Genomic DNA, 19,425 nt, shown 5'->3' on the forward strand with positions numbered 1-19,425 from the left:
AAAGACTATTTTTGTTACTTGTAATACCTAGTCTTAAAAAAGGCAACATTACGTGTTTCTGGTCTCTTTTGTATTAGAAATTAACATGATAAAATATTTGATGAAGGTTGCTTAACGTCCAGTGGAAAATATTTCATGCATGTTCAGGATATACCAGTACCATGTGAATATAATACAGTATATTAATTTTATAACTAGAACAACAAAATTTTGGAAGTATTTTACCAAACAAGAGTGTTCTATTGTAATATTGATTTTTTATTTTTATTTTCATATATCAATATTTATAATAAGTATTTCACTGTTGTTGTTTTATTTTGAAAGAGTAAGTTTTAATGTTTTTAAATACTGACTATATTTCACATGTAATTAATAACTTATTGTTATAATAACACCTATTATTATACCTTATATATATTTCAAACAATTCTATGTGGTGAAACGTAATCACGTGACATGGAATAATTCAGTTAAATTTCATTCAATTGCAAGGAAGGACGAATAACCCTAAAAATTTACACCAGCGGTGAATAACCCTATTATTCACCGGTGAATAACCTTTTGGTTTGTTTATTTGTACTTGAGTTACCTCCCATGAAAATGACGTCACAAACGTAAATAAACAAAATGGCAGCGTTCACGTTACACTGGAAGCCCATCGAGAGACGAGGAAATATGACATTGGACATAAATAGAGCTGAGAGTGCCAGCAGCCGATGATATCTCTTATAATCGGTCCTTTTCAGGGCCATCAATATTTTACAAAAAGATTCTACTTTTGTTGTAAATTCGAGAAAATCGAACACAAATGTATTTTCAAACGCCAGTCTGTGTGTTATGTTAAAAATATAGACTAGTAACTGTAAGTGTTCGAAATGCCCTTCCACTGTTAGTTCGGTATAATAAAACAATTGTGGCCCCTTAGAATCGATGAATGTGCCCTCAATGAAATAACCTTCTCGTGTTGACAATTTTGGATATTCACCTCTTCAACGGGCAATAATTGTATATTATTATACCTTACATATATTTTAAACAATTCTATTGGGTGAAACGTTATCACGTGACATGGAATAATTCGGTTAATTTTTGTTTAATTGCAAGGGAGGACGAATAGCCCTTAAATTTACACCAGCGGTGAATAACCGTATTATTCACCGGCGAATAACCTTTTTAGTGCCTAGATTTGCACTCGAGTTACCTCCCATGAAAATGACGTCACAGACGTAAATAAACATCATGGCAGCGTTCACGTTACACTGACAGCCCATCGGGAGACGAGGAAATAAGGCTTTGGAAATGGCAGAATTTACTTGAAAGCATCCTGTCCCATGGATCTGTACAAAAACCCTATGGATGAACAGACATGTTCGTTGTATCTTCAAAGCTGTAAGTATATGTATGAAAATTTATAAGTAACGGGCCATAATTGTATATTGTACTTTGTATGTAGGCATAGGTTGAATATATCTTTTCAAATGTTATCCGCCGTGTTGTTGTTTTTTTTATGGTTACGATAATTATATACCCTTAAGTAAAAGTTAGTTTTAAGTTATTTATTTGATCTTAATTTATGGCCAAATCTAATATGTTATTTATGTGATTATAATTTATGGCCCAATCTAAAAGGTTATTTTTGTGATTATAATTTATGGCCCAATCTAAAAGGTTATTTTTGTGATTATAATTTATGTCCCAATCTATTAGGTTATTTTTGTGACTATAAATTATGGCCAAATCTAATATGTTATTTGTGTGATTATAATTTATGGCCCAATCTAATAGGTTATTTTTGTGACTATAATTTATGGCCCAATCTCCCAATCTATAAGGTTATTTTTTTATTATAATTTATGGCCCAATCTAATAGGTTATTTTTGAGATTATAATTTATGGCCCAATCTAATAGGTTATTTTTGTGATTTTAATTTATGGCCCAATCTAATAGGTTATTTTTGTGATTTTAATTTATGGCCCAATCTAATAGGTTATTTTTGTGATTTTAATTTATGGCCCAATCTAATAGGTTATTTTTGTGATTTTAATTTATGTCCCAATCTTATAGGTTATGTTTGTGATTATAATCTATGGCCCAATCTATTAGGTTTTCTTTGTGTTTATAATTTATGGCCTAATCTAATAGGTCATTTTTGTAATTATAATTTATATCCCTATCTAATAGGTTATATTCCCCCCAGAATTTACTTGAAAGCATCCTGTCCCATGGATCTGTACAAAAACCCTATGGATGAACAGAAAAGACATTCAAAGATAAAAACAAAACACCAACATACCATTAATGTAACAATATTAAGTGTTGTTTTCTCATTTACTGCAGAATGAATGTAATGACATAAAACTTGAAATCAAAGGACTATATGTTAATTAACCATCACATTTTATTGATATTGTTAAGAGCAGAAAAAAATACTGAGATTTTGATTATTCATTTTATGAAATCTTTATTTATAATTTCTTTTTAAAGAATTAATGTTACACAAAGAAATTGATTCTTAGTATTGTATTTTTGCAGTTGCATTTACAACTAACGGAATAGTATTTAAATGGGAAAACGAGTCGGCGGTTCAAAAAAGTAACATATTTGAATTGCCACAATTTCGATTGGTTGGAAATGATACATTGGAATGTAATGAAAGCTATGGAACAAACGGGAATGGTACGTGTATCATGCATGTTATATAGTGTCAAATAGATATCTTTATTGAGCAATGCACAATTGTCAATATTTCAGAGAAACGTGTATGGAACAAAACCGTATACCCTGATGGTTCAAATTAAACATATAATATCTAACCTAACAAAAGAGAGGGGAAAGATACCAGAGGCACAGTCAAACTCATAGAAAACAAAATGACAACGCCATGGCTAAAAAGTAAAAAAAAACCAAAAAAACAGGCAAATAATAGTACACAAGACACAACATAGAAAACTAAAGACTATGTTGTGTACAATGTATGCCTGCTGTACACTTTAATTATAAATGAATGAAGCAACATTTTTTACTTTAATCTATCGTAATCGTATAGTGATTCTGATATCCCCGGTTCTGAAGGTTACTGATTCTGATTGTTCCTGTTTCTGAGTGATTCTGGTTCCCAGCGTTCCTTGTTGTGAGTGTTCATGGTTTTAACCCATCTTCCATAATATAGTTACGCCATTACTGATCGCAGAACAAATGTAAAAATATAATATTTGGTAAAAAAACCCCGAAAAAATCGCTTCAGCTATTTCTTGACAAAAATATTTCTTGGTTCCTGAATGTGTGCACGAATCCATGCGTTGAAAACAGACAGACACATTCATTGTCTTTATAGAAACGGAAATGAGACAAACAGTAATAAACAAATTCACTGCACTTAAAACCCAAGATTGAGAAACGAGAAAACAAACTGATTAACTTTCGCCATTTTGACATGAACGTTGTTCCTGCACATCAAGTCAAGCCAGTCGAGTCCTTCGTGAAATGCCAAAAACTCGTGATATGTCAAGTTCACTATTTATGCCATTAACAAGGAAATGAGAACAGGTTTGATGCTTCGATTCAAGATGACATTAGAAAGAAATCTGTGATAGATATTGTTATGCCTAAGGGTAGGAGTTAAGGATGATAGGTTTATATGTATCATGTTTCATTCTTTTCTTGTGTTGCTCAGAGAGTTCATTTCTACTTTCACTTTCATTTTCGTGTTCCGTTACTCTGAGCTGCACTGTTATATTATGAACGGAAGGACTATGCCTATGAACACTTTATATTTCAGGTATCGCGGCCGTATTGTATTGTATTGTATGTATTATATTATTGTTTATGGGAAATATTGATAGGACAGGGTTCGTTCTCACTGTTTGACCAGGGGGGTACTTTGACATGTTCCCAGCTTTAGTTTGACCTGTATATCGCTTGTCCCTTTTGCTCACCTGTTTTATTCAATCACGTTAAGGGTCTATATTGTAACCAGGGTACGTTCCCACTAAGGGTTATTCTTGATAAGCCCATATCTCCCCTTTTTCCTCGACAGTTGTGTATTTCTATTTGTTTTTGCGCCATGTTCTATAGTATTGCCGTGGGAACTTCCGGTTTTAAGGACCAATCGGAATGGACAGAGATAACCTAGTTTCCAGAACCCGGTATTATGTATATTCAGAATTACAACCAATCGCTACGTTAATTTTACGGACACACTTATCGTTATAGTAACGGACACACTTTCTGTGTCCGCGGACTTCTGGACTATATAAACGGTTGTAGCAGACGATTCTGGACAGGACAGCTCAGCTCACATTACCTTGACCATTTTTGATAGAGATACCATTATTACCAGAGCCTATACCACTTGTGAACCATTACCAGGTTAATGCTAACCCCGATTTTTATGATATTTACGACCTGACAAGTGACCTATATTATTTACTATAATACTATAAATAGTAAAACCACTTTCCCATGTTTACGCACGACGATTAACATCCAAGGGGGGCTCTGAATCGTTTTTGCTTTGGGATATTTATTTATAACATATATATATTGATTTATGACTGATTAAATAGTCATTGCTAAACTTATAACTGTTTTTGTTATATTTTGTCTTGAAATGAATAAGAAACCAGTGTCTTAGATTACTCAGTCCAGCTACCAAGGTTTACAAGTTACCATTGCATGTTTCACGATTACCAGTGAAAGTTTATAAAAGGCCTGCTACCAAGGTTCTAGTGTTAAGCAAGTACACACACACACACATTTAAATATGAGCTACGTAATGCTATACCAGAGGCGTTACATTTGGTGTCTGGCGGTGGGATACGTATAAAACCACACCTCGAGCGTAGACTTGAACCAGTATTTTTTTATTGATGAAATTTTTTTGACTTACTTGTACAGATTTAATTTAAATAATTAACATGAGTAGTTGCGTTAGTCCTTCGGAAAATTTTGTTCCTGACAGTCGTGCATCTACCCCAGTTAGTGATAAATCTTGTGCATCAAGGCCAGATGATGTAGTAAATACCATGAATAAGAAGGTTGAGGTCTATACAAATGTAGTGAACCAGTTCAGTAGAAATTTGAATATCCTAGGGGACCGTTTTAATAGATTTGAAACACAGTTAAAGATAAATAATGAAAAAGTAGAAAAGCTTGAAAATCTTTCTGAATCACTTTTAAGTAGTATATCGAAAATAGAGGACCAAGTGACAAATTTGTGTATGAGTGTTTTAGATAAAATACCAAAAGTTACCAATGATTGTTCATGTGAGAATACAAGTTCTAATGTTACCAATACAGTATGCGGAAGTAGTGAATCAAACCAGTTGTCTAACCGAGAACCAGTATGCATCGAGACTATTGGGTATACCAAACCATCCATCTTTGATGGGTCCACTAACTGGCTTGAGTACAAGTTACATTTTGAGGCTGTTGCAAAATTAAATAATTGGTCTGAAGATATAAAAGTTTTAAAGCTTATTACATGTATGAATGGTGCTGCTTTGTCGACTTTAGCTGATATTGAGATAGATAATATCCCAACATATTGTTATTTAGTTAAACTGTTAACCAAAAGGTTTGCTCCTGAAAACCTGTCAGATGTATATATGTCACAAATTGATGCTTGTTTTAGAAAACCAGGTCAACCATTGCAGGAACTGGCGGATAATATAAAAAGGCTAGTCAGAATGGCTTACCCATTAGCGAGTCTCCATACCAGAGACTATTTAACTTATAGGGCATTTAGAAAAGCACTAAATTATCATGATTTAGAATTGGCTATTGTACAAAGCAATGTAGAAACCATTGACGGGGCATTGTACTGTGCTCTGAAATGTGAAACTTTTAGGGCTAGAGAGAAAAAGTTTAGACAGCAATCAAAATCTGAAACGTCTGTTTGTATAAATGCCAAGGCAAACCAGACCTGTTATTTCTGTAATGAGAAAGGACACGCCATTAGAGACTGTCCTAAGAGAATTTAATCGTCAATGTTTGTTACATTCAGATACCATGAATGTTAGCATGTGAACATGTTTTTTTTTATATATATATTTGTTATGAAAATGAGATTTTTACCAGTAATAGTCATTTTCGATACCTGAAAGTGAGTTTTGTACCAGTAATACTAGTAGTAATTTTTGATACCGGAAAATGAGTTTGTTAAATATTTCAGTATTTTTATAAAGAGTTGCACCTCGTTAAATATTTATTGTTCTATCAGTTGAAACTGCTGAGGTGGTGTTATGTATGCATTCATGTTACCAATGAATAACCTTTTTATAGACCTTTGTATGATAAACAGAGTTGTGTGGTTGGACCTTTTATTGACTACAGTATTATTTACTAGTATACAGAAATATTCTGATTGACTCATCGACGTGTCTGAGTGACGGATGAGATGTCAATGGAATATTTTTATTTGGTATTGTCCCGGTGACTCACTGACGTGTCTAAGTGACGGGTGGAATGTCTGTGGAATACCATGCAGTTTTTTGTTATATATTTTGTTTTACCAGTGTTCCCGGTGACTCATCGACGTGTCTGAGTGACGGATGGAAGGTCTGTGGAATATTTTTATTTGGTATTGTCCCAAACTCACCGACGTGTCTATGTGACGGGTGGAATGTCTGTGGAATATCATATATTTTTTGTTTTACCTATATTAGTTTACCAGTGTTCCCGGTGACTCATCGACGTGTCTGTGTGACGGATGGAAGGTCTGTGGAATATTTTTATTTGGTATTGTCCCGGTGACTCACCGACGTGTCTAAGTGACGGGTGGAATGTCTGTGGAATACCATGCAGTATTTGTGTTACCAATTTTAGTTTACCAGTGTTCCCGGTGACTCATCGACGTGTCTGTGTGACGGATGGAAGGTCTGTGGAATATTTTTCATATGGTATTGTTGTGATTCACTGACGTGTCTTTGTGACGGGTGACATGCACAATTGAAAGTACCATTTATTTATCCACTTATTTATTTGAACCAACTGTACCAGGAAGTTTATACCAAGTAGAGCAAGCACTTTACATTGAAACAAGATATATACTAGTATACAGAGTATCTCAATTCCAGAGATACAACGTTATACCATGTTTAACACTATATTATTGACACCAGAATTATAGTACAAATGTTTGATCTCAGTACCAGAGATCGACACTATAGAACTAATGATGATTATTGTGATAAATTTACCATGTCGACAGAGCCAGCTTTACCATGTCGACAGATCCAGCAACCACACAGAGAAGATCCGGTTTTATTTTTTTTAGTAGATTGATAAGTAGGTATTTATTAGGTAGGTGTCCTTATTTTTAGTTCGAGGACGAACCCTTTTTAACCCTGGGTGGGGGGTAGTGTTATGCCTAAGGGTAGGAGTTAAGGATGATAGGTTTATATGTATCATGTTTCATTCTTTTCTTGTGTTGCTCAGAGAGTTCATTTCTACTTTCACTTTCATTTTCGTGTTCCGTTACTCTGAGCTGCACTGTTATATTATGAACGGAAGGACTATGCCTATGAACACTTTATATTTCAGGTATCGCGGCCGTATTGTATTGTATTGTATGTATTATATTATTGTTTATGGGAAATATTGATAGGACAGGGTTCGTTCTCACTGTTTGACCAGGGGGGTACTTTGACATGTTCCCAGCTTTAGTTTGACCTGTATATCGCTTGTCCCTTTTGCTCACCTGTTTTATTCAATCACGTTAAGGGTCTATATTGTAACCAGGGTACGTTCCCACTAAGGGTTATTCTTGATAAGCCCATATCTCCCCTTTTTCCTCGACAGTTGTGTATTTCTATTTGTTTTTGCGCCATGTTCTATAGTATTGCCGTGGGAACTTCCGGTTTTAAGGACCAATCGGAATGGACAGAGATAACCTAGTTTCCAGAACCCGGTATTATGTATATTCAGAATTACAACCAATCGCTACGTTAATTTTACGGACACACTTATCGTTATAGTAACGGACACACTTTCTGTGTCCGCGGACTTCTGGACTATATAAACGGTTGTAGCAGACGATTCTGGACAGGACAGCTCAGCTCACATTACCTTGACCATTTTTGATAGAGATACCATTATTACCAGAGCCTATACCACTTGTGAACCATTACCAGGTTAATGCTAACCCCGATTTTTATGATATTTACGACCTGACAAGTGACCTATATTATTTACTATAATACTATAAATAGTAAAACCACTTTCCCATGTTTACGCACGACGATTAACATCCAAGGGGGGCTCTGAATCGTTTTTGCTTTGGGATATTTATTTATAACATATATATATTGATTTATGACTGATTAAATAGTCATTGCTAAACTTATAACTGTTTTTGTTATATTTTGTCTTGAAATGAATAAGAAACCAGTGTCTTAGATTACTCAGTCCAGCTACCAAGGATTACAAGTTACCATTGCATGTTTCACGATTACCAGTGAAAGTTTATAAAAGGCCTGCTACCAAGGTTCTAGTGTTAAGCAAGTACACACACACACACATTTAAATATGAGCTACGTAATGCTATACCAGAGGCGTTACAATATATTAATTAACGGTCAAACAAATCATGATGGCATCTTCCTAACTGTCCCAATCCATCATATATGATATGTTCTCGTCCGGATTATACATGTTATATTTGCCGCTTAACGTATAGATTGAGACCGTTTACCATTACTTACATTTTATCAATTAAAACTATGTATTTTACAGCATTATAATCATTTACTTGTTAAGATTGAGACTTTCTATCATTATTAAATTTTATTAACCAGAACCATGTTTTTACAGCATCATTTAGTTGTATACAACTGGATCTTCACTTTAAACGGAACATTGGTTATTATATGATACAGTTCTTTGTACCTAGTGTGATGATTGTTTTACTCTCCTGGTCTCGTTCTGGTTGACGATCGACGCTGTTCCGGCACGAATCTCGTTAGGTATTCTCACTGTTTTAACCATGACGACACAGAGATCAGCGGGTACTGCGTCACTTCCGAGAGTATCATATATTAAAGCTATAGATGTTTGGATGGGAGCTTGTTTAGTGTTTGTATTTGCTGCGCTGTTAGAATTTGCGTTTGTAAACGTAATGGAACGGCGGCAGATCAGACGAGTTCAAAGTGTTCGACTCAAAGGAAATGGAGACAGTAAACCTTGTCTGGTAGGTATTCTTCGACGAGATTTCAGTATCTAACTAAGGAGATATTGTTTGTCTAACGCAACGGTACCCAAATTGGAACGAGTACCCAAATTGCACCTATTTAGCAAAAAAAAATAGCAGCAGAAATCTTACAAGATCTCCCAGAGACTAAACAACTTGTATTTTTATGATTTGATATTTTGCACGTCTTTCAAAATTGGTAAATATATTTAGATATACACAAAACGTTCTCAGTATTTATCAACAGATGAAGAGTTTACTAAAAATGCAAAATTTATCGGAACGTCGCCATGCGACGTCACCAAAACGTCATTTTTTAAAATAAGCAAATACAATATGTTCCAAGTATCCATTTCTTAAAAAAAAAAGAGTAAGCATGGACAAATATCCAATTGTTTAAAATATTTGAAAAAAATAAACAAAAGCTCTGTTATTCGGATTTTGACGATGCGAATTAAAGCATGGATGCAATTTCGGTACTCCTCATTGCAGAATCATTGATGGTTTGGAGGTCAGTTCACACCATTTTTTTCTATGATTCCATATGAATTGAAAATCAAATTTGTTTACCTATATAATAAAGAAGGATACGGCTACAAAATAAACACAAAATGAAAATTTTTCATAAAAAAGCATAGTTGAAAAAACTGTCAAGATAGGTGCAATGTCGGTACCGTCACGTTAACTTATTTGAATATACTTTATACACATTTGGAAAATAAGATTTTGTTTTCGGACAAGAGTGCAAGAATGACTTTTTTTAGTTTCCTGTACAGCTTTTTTTAAACTTTATTTTTAAGTTGCCTTTTGAAATATAATTAGTCATTGTCAGGGTAATTTGGCTACACACCTTCTTGACCTTATCGTGGAACATATACATACACGATGTTAGAATTCGCAGCAAGCATTTGCCACTTCTGGTTGGAATAAGAAGAATGCTCCCTGTTTGTTTAAGGACTCTTCTAAAAGCTATTGGCGTATGAAGTCTGATTCAGAGGAACTATCTGAAGATATCAGCCTGGTCTTTGGCGCAATATTTCGAACTATCTTACCCTCTATACATTTCTAGGAATATGATTGGTTAAAAATAATTTCATTGGAGACAATGTATCTTTCATCTGGGATTAGTAGGCGTGATTTATTTCAATTTACGTTAGTATCGTTGTTATGTCCCTTTGTTAAAACAAACGTGCCTAAGGAATCGGTTAGCAGATTAAAATTTCGTTTATCAATGTTTTTATTTAATTTGGTATTTCCCAGTTATAAGATCTGTTGTGAATGCCAATGAGACAACACTCCATCTCCTGTCTGTTGGTATTACATTATTAGGGGTTTAAACGATGGCATAACTATTTCTTTGTTTTCTAGTAATGTGCAGTGTATTATCCACATCCGTATACTGAAAAATCCTCAAGGGATATAAGTCGCCGATTTGAATGGCTTACCCATCCTAATTAAAAAAATATTTCTGTTTAACTTTTTACCTTACGAACACACTCAATTTCTTCTAGAATTCTATCAGAAACATGCATTGATTTTCCAATCAACGACACCCTTACTCGGATATCATTTCATTCAGGTCAAAATATTCAAATTTCCGAGCGAAAGCAATTGCTATGTAAAGTTCTGACAAACGTGTCGTTTTTCAATCAAATTGACCAAATGGGAGACAACTTTGTTATTCGAAAACTTCCGGGTTGATACGTTTATTACAACGACAATTCATCATAGACTGTCCAAATTGTAATCTGCAAATTGAGTCCTTGTGCAACGTATTGAGAAAAAAATCTGAAAGGTTGCAACACACGAAGAGATTGATGATGAACGATTGAAATGAATCACAAATCACAGATAAAGCTAACAAGTTGTTTATGTTGGCATTTATAGTTTGTAAAGATCAATGAAAGTTCTGCAAAAGAAAACTTGATCACTTGATAGGCCACTAGTTTTAATGCATCATGTTATAATAGTCAGTAAGATTATAGATATAATATAATAGTGTGTTATCGATTATGTGAGTAAATTCCATATTGACGATTAAAACATAGACGGCAGGAGTTTGATTTCGTCAATTAACACAAACACTGTTCCCTTATAATTATTATTCATCATTTATTTCTTATCACAGGAAAAGTTGGAAAGGAATGTTTCAAGACAACCAATGACTGGTCACAAGAAAGCCAAGACAATAGACAATGTTTCTCGCGTCATATTTCCTATATCTTTTATATTATTTTGTGTGGTGTACTGGGTATACTACGTCATGTGAGTACGGGAAAACGATCAATATATCATACAATTTGTATATTAACATTTATATGATTTCATACAGTTCATCGGTAGTGAACAAGAATGCAAATTTTTTCTTTTTGGTTTTATCTACAAGTGTCGTACCTACCATAATGTCGAATTCCCGCCAAAAAAAAAAAACGGATTGTTTTGGCCATTCAGCACGACAGCGCAAAAGCGATCTGTACTAATATAACTTAGTACCTAAATTAAAATCTTTATGTAATATCCTTTTCATCATTATTAAGATATGATTGAAAGTTTTTGACTATTTTCAAAAGAACTTATTCATTGTGTTCGTCGTACCATTTACATTAATGTTTTAACACTTTGCCACGCATTTATTTTTTGATGTTTTTACTTACCAGGCAACAGTAACGTCACGTTACAGTCGTTTTCCCGCAAAGCATAAATACGCGACGTTGTTCACTTGGAAATGCACTAGCACGTATGTAAATGTGTGTGTATGGGCCGAAACGGACAATTAAAGCTTTGCTTGAATATTGATTTGTTAATTTGAAACTGTACCTTTTCATATTATAATGATGCTGTCCACCAATCAAAGGATTTAATCGTGTATTTTTGTTTAATCAAATATTTATTGCACCAAAGTTGATGTGAATTGTTTCATTGACAAATCAATATTGCGTATCCCCTAACTGATTTATGCCGTAGAAGTATGTATGGAAGTCCTGCTTTCTTTCTTGTGAATACATTCCTCCACTGTCTGGAGCACCTTTTGCTTATAATATAATCAACAAACGGAAATGGCGATTAATGCATGGAATCAGACAACTTATAAATTTAAAGGAATTCTACAAATTTTGAAAAAAAAAAAGAATTCTCACTTAAAAAATGCTGTTATTTCATCTAAAATCGATTTTTTTTTCAAAAAATATTGTGAAGTAACTACATGATCGATTTTTATGAAACAAACACCACAAGATGTAGAAATGTTTAAACTTTTATTGTTTATTTGGAATCGGCCATATGATATAATTCAGGCTTATTTTTTGTTTTTGATAGTTGAACACAAAGAAAAATATTTCTTGAAAATTTTGCTATGCATTTTAATCAAAATTAAATCGTAAATATTTTTGATTGTGTTTACCTCATCAAAAAAGGAAAAGGATCCTCACGAAAATTAAGTCCAAATGAACAGAACCAAATTAAACATTTCTTCATCTTATGGTTTTTATTTTGTAAATATCGGTTGTGTGGTTACTACGCAATATTGTTTTGAAAAATATCAATAGGACATTTTTTTTTCAAGTCAAATTTGAGTTTTGTAAGTAATAAGTACCATTTTTTTCCAGTCAAAATTGAATTTTGTAAATAATAAGTATCATATGTAGTGAAGTTTAATAGTCATATAAATAAAGTACAGAATCAATCATCACGGAGTGACAATCACAGAGGTACAGAGGGTGGCCTAGTTACCGGGCATTTATAAAGTATGTATTTTGTTTTCTTTTTCAGCCTGTATTTAAGATGATCAACTGTACATTCATTTTAGTGTACTGATAGCTATCAAGATCAAATGGTTCTCTTGTAGAATGGAGCTAATGCACTGTCTTATAAAGAAGAAGATGATTAATTTATAATAACTTTGAATCAAATAAAAATTACGGGAGCCAAAACTTAACAGACGAACGACGACAAAGTCATATATACCAAAATACGATAGCATTGATTATTAAACACCATGCATGTCAGGTCTGAACACAGAGTAGAGAAGAAAGATTACTCATTACATATTTATTGACACAATTTGGCAGCACCAAATTAAGCCCATGTATTCTGTCTTTTTTCTGAATTCTACAAGAAGTATATGTTAATGGTATTTATAACAAATTTTGGCAAGTTTGATATGTGTTTTCAAATGCACAACATGAATTGCTCTATAATTTCAAATCATTCTGACTCATTATTCTTCCGTGACAACTCCGATCCCAATATTAACATGGAATGTGTTGTGACATTCAGCTGAACATAAATGCTTATCACATTTTTCACATCCCATTTGTGGTGTTTTACGCTTCTTCTCTCCTGTTTTTGTGCAAAGTTTGCATGTGGAACGTTTGCGGCCCAATTTCAAATGAGCGTGTGTTGCTCGCGGTCTCATTGGTGGTGCTGGTGTCCTCAATCGTGCGAAATTCCCTATAAGTTGTGTTGACAAATTTATCCTGAAGTCCAATTGCCTATACCTCTTTTTAGTACGGGCTACTTGCGGAACCTCTGTTTCTGCCTTTACAATAAATGAGTTCACAATACAAAGATCTATTATGAAATTCATTAAATATTTCCACCATTTTTTAGATGGCCTACCAATTGAATATTTTGCACGTAATTGATCAGAGATGTCAACCCCTCTGAAATTTTCCTTGTAATTTGTAACTACGCGCGGCCTTGTAACGCGGGCATTTGTCCCATCTTTCTGTCTCCGGTTTGTTGTATCTACCTACAAATAATTAAAATCATTTAACTATAAAAACTTAAAAAAAAAAACATTGGCAAGTATTTCCCTACAAAAAAAATAATTCACTGGAAAAATAAATAATTTTATTTCATACTTTTCATAATTAAGACATTTAAGGCTGAAATAAAATTTGAATTGATCATTTAATACTATTTGCAATCTTCTCGTTCTTACACACTGTGCTGGTCTGCAAAAGAAAAGTAAAAAGGAGACTTTTTTTATAATTAATGCGTACTGAATACTTAATACTAAATTCCTGAAAACTGCGTACCATGCCGTTCCGTTTGCGTATACCAATTACACCTTAAACTACCCTGAATAAGGATGGGGACGGGTAATATCCTCATCTAAAGTATTACACAGGGTCCCCAAAGAAGAACCTGTTATAACTTAACTATGAGAAATATATGAAAAAAGATCTGAAAAAGAAGGATGTAATTATGATAATGATGATATATATGATGTAATAATGATAAAATGACGACGACGACAATGGATGATGATGATGACGATGATGATGATGATGATGATGAGTTGATGATGATGATGTGGTTACCTCAATCAATGACTCATTGGAAGCCACAACATTAACTGGTTTCTTGTCCATCCAAACAACGCCCACCATATTGTCTGTTTGTCTTCCTACAAACTGGCCAGTTTGCATCCTCGGGGCGTTCTTTAAATCTTGTGGAAAGCCTTTTCTGTTCTGTCGAATGGTTCCACATCCATATATTCCATTGCTTAACAGATCTTGCAATAATGGTATTGAGGTAAAGTAACTGTCAAAATACAAATGATGGTTTTTATGATGTAGATCTTCAGCCAATTTCTCCACAACACGATGTCCTAAACCCTTTGTACTATCAACAGCCGTCTCCTTTCCCATATAAATATCAAACTTGTGACAATATCCAGATTTACTATCGCACCTCATCCACACTTTGAATCCCCATTTAGTGGGTTTTGATGGTATATACTGTTTGGCTACCGATCTTCCTTTATAAGCCACCATAGCTTCATCAATGGCTTGGTTTTTATTTGGGTTGTATCGTGCTGCGAAGTTTTGGAGAGATGAATCAATAAGAGGGCGTATCTTGTGGAGCTTATCGTGCCCAGGTTGGTCTACAGGGACATCAGTTTCTATATCATTACAATGGATATATTGGTTGAGCTTTTCATACCGTTTTACTGACATGACTTCTTTAAACCCCTGATTCCCTAAATACTTATTATTGGACCAGTAAAAGGAATAATCAGGAAGCTGGTTTATTCCCATTAATATCTGCATCCCTGAAAAAATATACGTGAAATACTAATTCCAGTTTCAACATAAATTACCAAATAAAGTACATGTTGCGTATTAAAATAATACAGCATTTACTTTTCTTTTCAGAATTTTTCAGATCTTTATTTACCGTGACAACAATGTACAACAATGTACAGTTAAAACAAAATGCGCACTATGTGACCTTTCTTATTTTAGGAATTTTGTTTTGGTATTGACAGGTGCCCGTCATGTGACACACATTTTTTTGACGTCATTTTACGTCCTTGACATTTTTGTTTTGTATTTCTAACGTGTACATGTTGACGTTTTGTTTTAGTGTAATTGCATTAAAAACCGCATGTAAATGATTTTTATATTTCGCTAGTTTATTATCTTTGGAATGTATATGTTCTTCTTTAATTATGGTAAGTCTATTCAACTTTGCAAAGGTTTATGATGGCAAATTGAAGTGAATTTGGAATTTTTGCCTGTGTTTTTATGTACATATTATGTGCAAATATTTAACCAGATATATATCTGGCAAACAGGATTTTCTGGTAAATTTTAACTCTGAAAGGTGTGGAATATAGTTTTTATTATTTTGAATACTATTAACTTATGGAAAAAGCACCTATAAAAGCCGAAATCTCATCCCGGGTGGTATCACTCCAGAGTGGGTCGGCGCCATTTTGAGCTGCATATTGATTTGTTTGGCTCACAATTTTCTCAAGCATATTATCGTCGAAGAAAAGCTTGAAATACTCAAGCTCACTGGCATTAGGGTTCAGATTGTGTGATGGACCAGTGATCTGAATAAAGGGGTCTGTGTCAAGTTCTTCGTATGTTTCTCTCCAAACAAGTTCTGCATTTTCGGGAGCTGCATCGTCCTCGTCATTGGCCTCTTCATCTGATACCACGGGTGTATTGTCAGGGGAACCATGATCGACTTCAGCATTATAATTCTCCAGCCATTCATCCCCACTTGATAATTCATTGTCGTCACTGCCCTCATCAGAGTATAAGCTGTTTTGCTCAGACATGTCAGCGTCAGTGAAAAACGGCGGACATTTTGTTTCCGAAATATCTGCTACAGCTGTCGTCTGCTCCAAAAATATCGTACACTGAACGTTATTCGATCATAAAATTTTATTAAAAACAAAGGGGAAGTTTTCAGCAACTCGTTTCTTTTTACAATTTCATTATTTTCGCCTTTAAATTAGAGTAATACCGATTTTACTGTGATGTGTAGAAATGTGTAATTGCGGGGTAAAGGGGTATGTGTAAAAATGTGTAATCGCGTGGGAAAGGGGTATGTGTAAAATGTGTAGTTGCGTGGCAAGGTATTAAGTGACTTATAGACCCAACGGTTGGGCGTTCTAATTATTGTTTTTATATTTCACTATATTATATACTTTTTTATATCTCGTCACTATATATAATAAACAGTTGGTTATTTTGCACCAATGGTTGATCATTTACCCTTTTTTAAAACTTATACACTCGTCGTTTTATGAGATACTTGAGTGCTTTGACCCTTTCTGACGAAGCAGCCAATTCGACCTTTTCCCATTCATGTTTTATCGTAGGCGTCAAGAAAATTCTGAATTATTTTGAAGTTATGTTTCCAATTGATTTGTTGAGGTGTTATGGAAAACTAAAGACTGAGCAACATTTACATCATATCAATAACTGGGGATGATCTCAGGTGTTACCGAAAGGTAAACAGATCCTGCTCTTCGTGTTTTTAGAAATATGTAAAAAGTCTAATTCGGGAAAAAGGGAGTGGAATGCAGTTATGACTTTTATTACCCTTCTCTTCACCAATGTGCCTCACCGATTGAGACTATTTACCGGATTTGTAATAACATAAGCAACACGACGGGTGCTACATGAAGCAGGATCTACTTATTAATTACCATTCCAGAATACCGGAGATCACTCCCAGTTTTTGGTGGGGTTCGGGTTGCTTAGTCTTTAGTTTTCTATGTTGTGTCTTCTGTACTGTTATTTGTCTGTGTGTCTTTTTATTTTTAACCATGGCGTTGACCGTTCATTTTCAAACTATGAGTTTGATTGACAATCTGGTATCTTTCGTCCCTCATATGGAATATACCGGCTATCATCTACGAAACAGTTATTCCATAACGGTCAACCAATTCGTTAAGGCGTCCGTAAAATTAACTGAGGGATGATTTAATGTCATGTGTACTATTGTCTGTCTGTTTGTCTTTTTCATTTGTAGCCATGGCGTTGTCAGTTTGTTTGACATTTATGAGTTTGACTGTCCCTTTTGGTTTCTTTCGTCCATTTTGTTAAACTTCACTTCTTGAAACTTTTGGTTTGATTATTAGTTTCCTTTTGAGCAACAACCCTCAAGCAAGGAAATGTAAGCCATGGTTGAATGCTGTATTATTGGCAATCATATCTCATCTTCTTATTCTGATATGGTGTCCCATGGTCGCGTCGTACATACTTTTGTACTATCAATGATCAAAAGATGAAAAACATGTTATCCTGATTGTAGTCATTATAATTTTTTTTTCTAAAAACGTCCTGTACGAAGTCCGGAATATGGCATCTGCTATTTTATAGTTCTTTTCAATGTATTTTGCATTGACATTTGTTTGTGTTGCTCTTTAGTGTTTCTGTGCTCCGGTATTTGTCTCTTGTCATGCTTATGGTTGGTGTGTAACCCTTGGGTCTAGTTTGTTAACTGGATTTGTTTTCTCTCAACCGATTTATTACTTTTTAACAGCGGATTACTGCTGTTACCTTTATGTAAGGGTTTGGATGGGGTTAAATGATTAAAGAATAATGCCCATAAAAAAATGAAGATTAGAGAAATGCGTGGTCTAATTTTTTGAAGATTAGAGAAAAAGGGTTAATTTTTTGAAGATTAGAGAAAAAGGGGTTAAAATTAAATGTTTATAGAATAACAGAACCCCCCCCCCCCATCCAGACCCTCTTATATAGTATCAAACTGTTGATAAGCTGATACATACATATGAAACCATAACACTATTGGATGGATGGATTGCACATCATTACAACGTGTTACAACTGTGTAATTTTAACCTTTGGGATGAAGTTAAACAAGCCAAAGGGACAAGATTCGATTCCTAAAAAGTTTCTTTTAGATTATATATGTTGTCGACGAAGACAGGTACCACCGTGATGAAAATAATAAAAATCAAATATGATTTACAAGGACACATACATTAAGCCGGAGAACCTGATTTTCCTCTATGTAAATCTTCACATAAAAGACAGCTGCGAGATTATCTCCTGATAATCAAATTTATTCCTGAAAGCAATCAACAATCGATACTAGTAGGATAACTGTTACCCCCGGGTCACATGTAATTAACTATTTGACCTAAAAACTAGCTGTCTTACGGAAACGGAAAAACAGGAAAAACATTTTGCCACTTACATTTCAATTTTTTTATACAACATTAATATGTCACTGAACTTTTCTTTTGGTGTATAGTGTGTATCTTATATCTGAAATACAATGCCCTCGCAACTAAATACTGATCTGAACAATTTTAATCTAGCTGCAATTTTGTTTGTACCAGTTCAAAGTATGCAGTATATAGCTATTGTCAGTGCTGTATGTTTTTTTTTATTATTTAGTTTTTTTATATGTTTTGATGTTAAGTTAATCGTCCATTTTCAATGAACTAGTAATTTTTTTTGTTAAGGGCGGGGCTAGCTGTATCCTTCCTTCGGGTGTTGAATTTTTTCGCTGTGTTAAATCAATAGATGGCTTTGAGCTGTTATGCTCTTGATCGGGCTGTCTTTTTGTCATATTCCCTAATATCCATTCGCAATTGTATTATACATGCATACGATTTTGAGGCTTTATACTTATACATGTATATGATTTTGAGTGCTTATCTATGAGGGGGGATAGGACCTTTATCGGGACTCCAGGATCGGGTATTTTAAGCTCGGGATTTCGGGATTGATCCTTTCGGGATCTGGGAATTATGTTTTTTTAAACTTCGGGATGTCGGGATTTAATTTTTTTTAAATTCGGGACCTCGGGATATTGTGTTTAAGCCCGGGATTTCGGGATCAGGACCCCTCCTAACCCCCCTCTTATATGAATTAAATAGAAAATTCGTCGGCAATAAATGCATGGATACCTATATGATTTGTTATTTTCATTACTTAATATAAAGTAAATGTGTGGGACC

The 19,425-nt window shown here is 34.2% G+C and overlaps 2 long non-coding RNA genes across 3 annotated transcripts; one reads left to right on the forward strand and one right to left on the reverse strand.

Moving 5' to 3' along the window:
- Positions 1-1,141: 1,141 nt before the first annotated feature.
- Positions 1,142-16,683, forward strand: LOC143084015 (uncharacterized). Its single transcript, XR_012980986.1, has 5 exons — positions 1,142-1,389; positions 2,534-2,677; positions 8,813-9,188; positions 11,317-11,796; positions 16,564-16,683. It is a non-coding gene; the product is annotated as an uncharacterized LOC143084015 (long non-coding RNA).
- LOC143084014 (uncharacterized) lies at positions 13,221-15,900 on the reverse strand. 2 transcript variants are annotated; one of them, XR_012980985.1, is made up of 3 exons: positions 15,855-15,900; positions 14,513-15,246; positions 13,221-13,938 (listed from the first exon to the last, which is right to left on the reverse strand). It is a non-coding gene; the product is annotated as an uncharacterized LOC143084014 (long non-coding RNA). The 2 variants fall into 2 exon arrangements; XR_012980984.1 differs by lacking the exon at positions 15,855-15,900 and having other exon boundaries at positions 14,513-15,519.
- Positions 16,684-19,425: the final 2,742 nt, after the last annotated feature.

This window comes from Mytilus galloprovincialis, chromosome 7 (assembly GCF_965363235.1).
Source record: "Mytilus galloprovincialis chromosome 7, xbMytGall1.hap1.1, whole genome shotgun sequence".
Taxonomy (NCBI): Eukaryota; Metazoa; Mollusca; class Bivalvia; order Mytilida; family Mytilidae; genus Mytilus; species Mytilus galloprovincialis.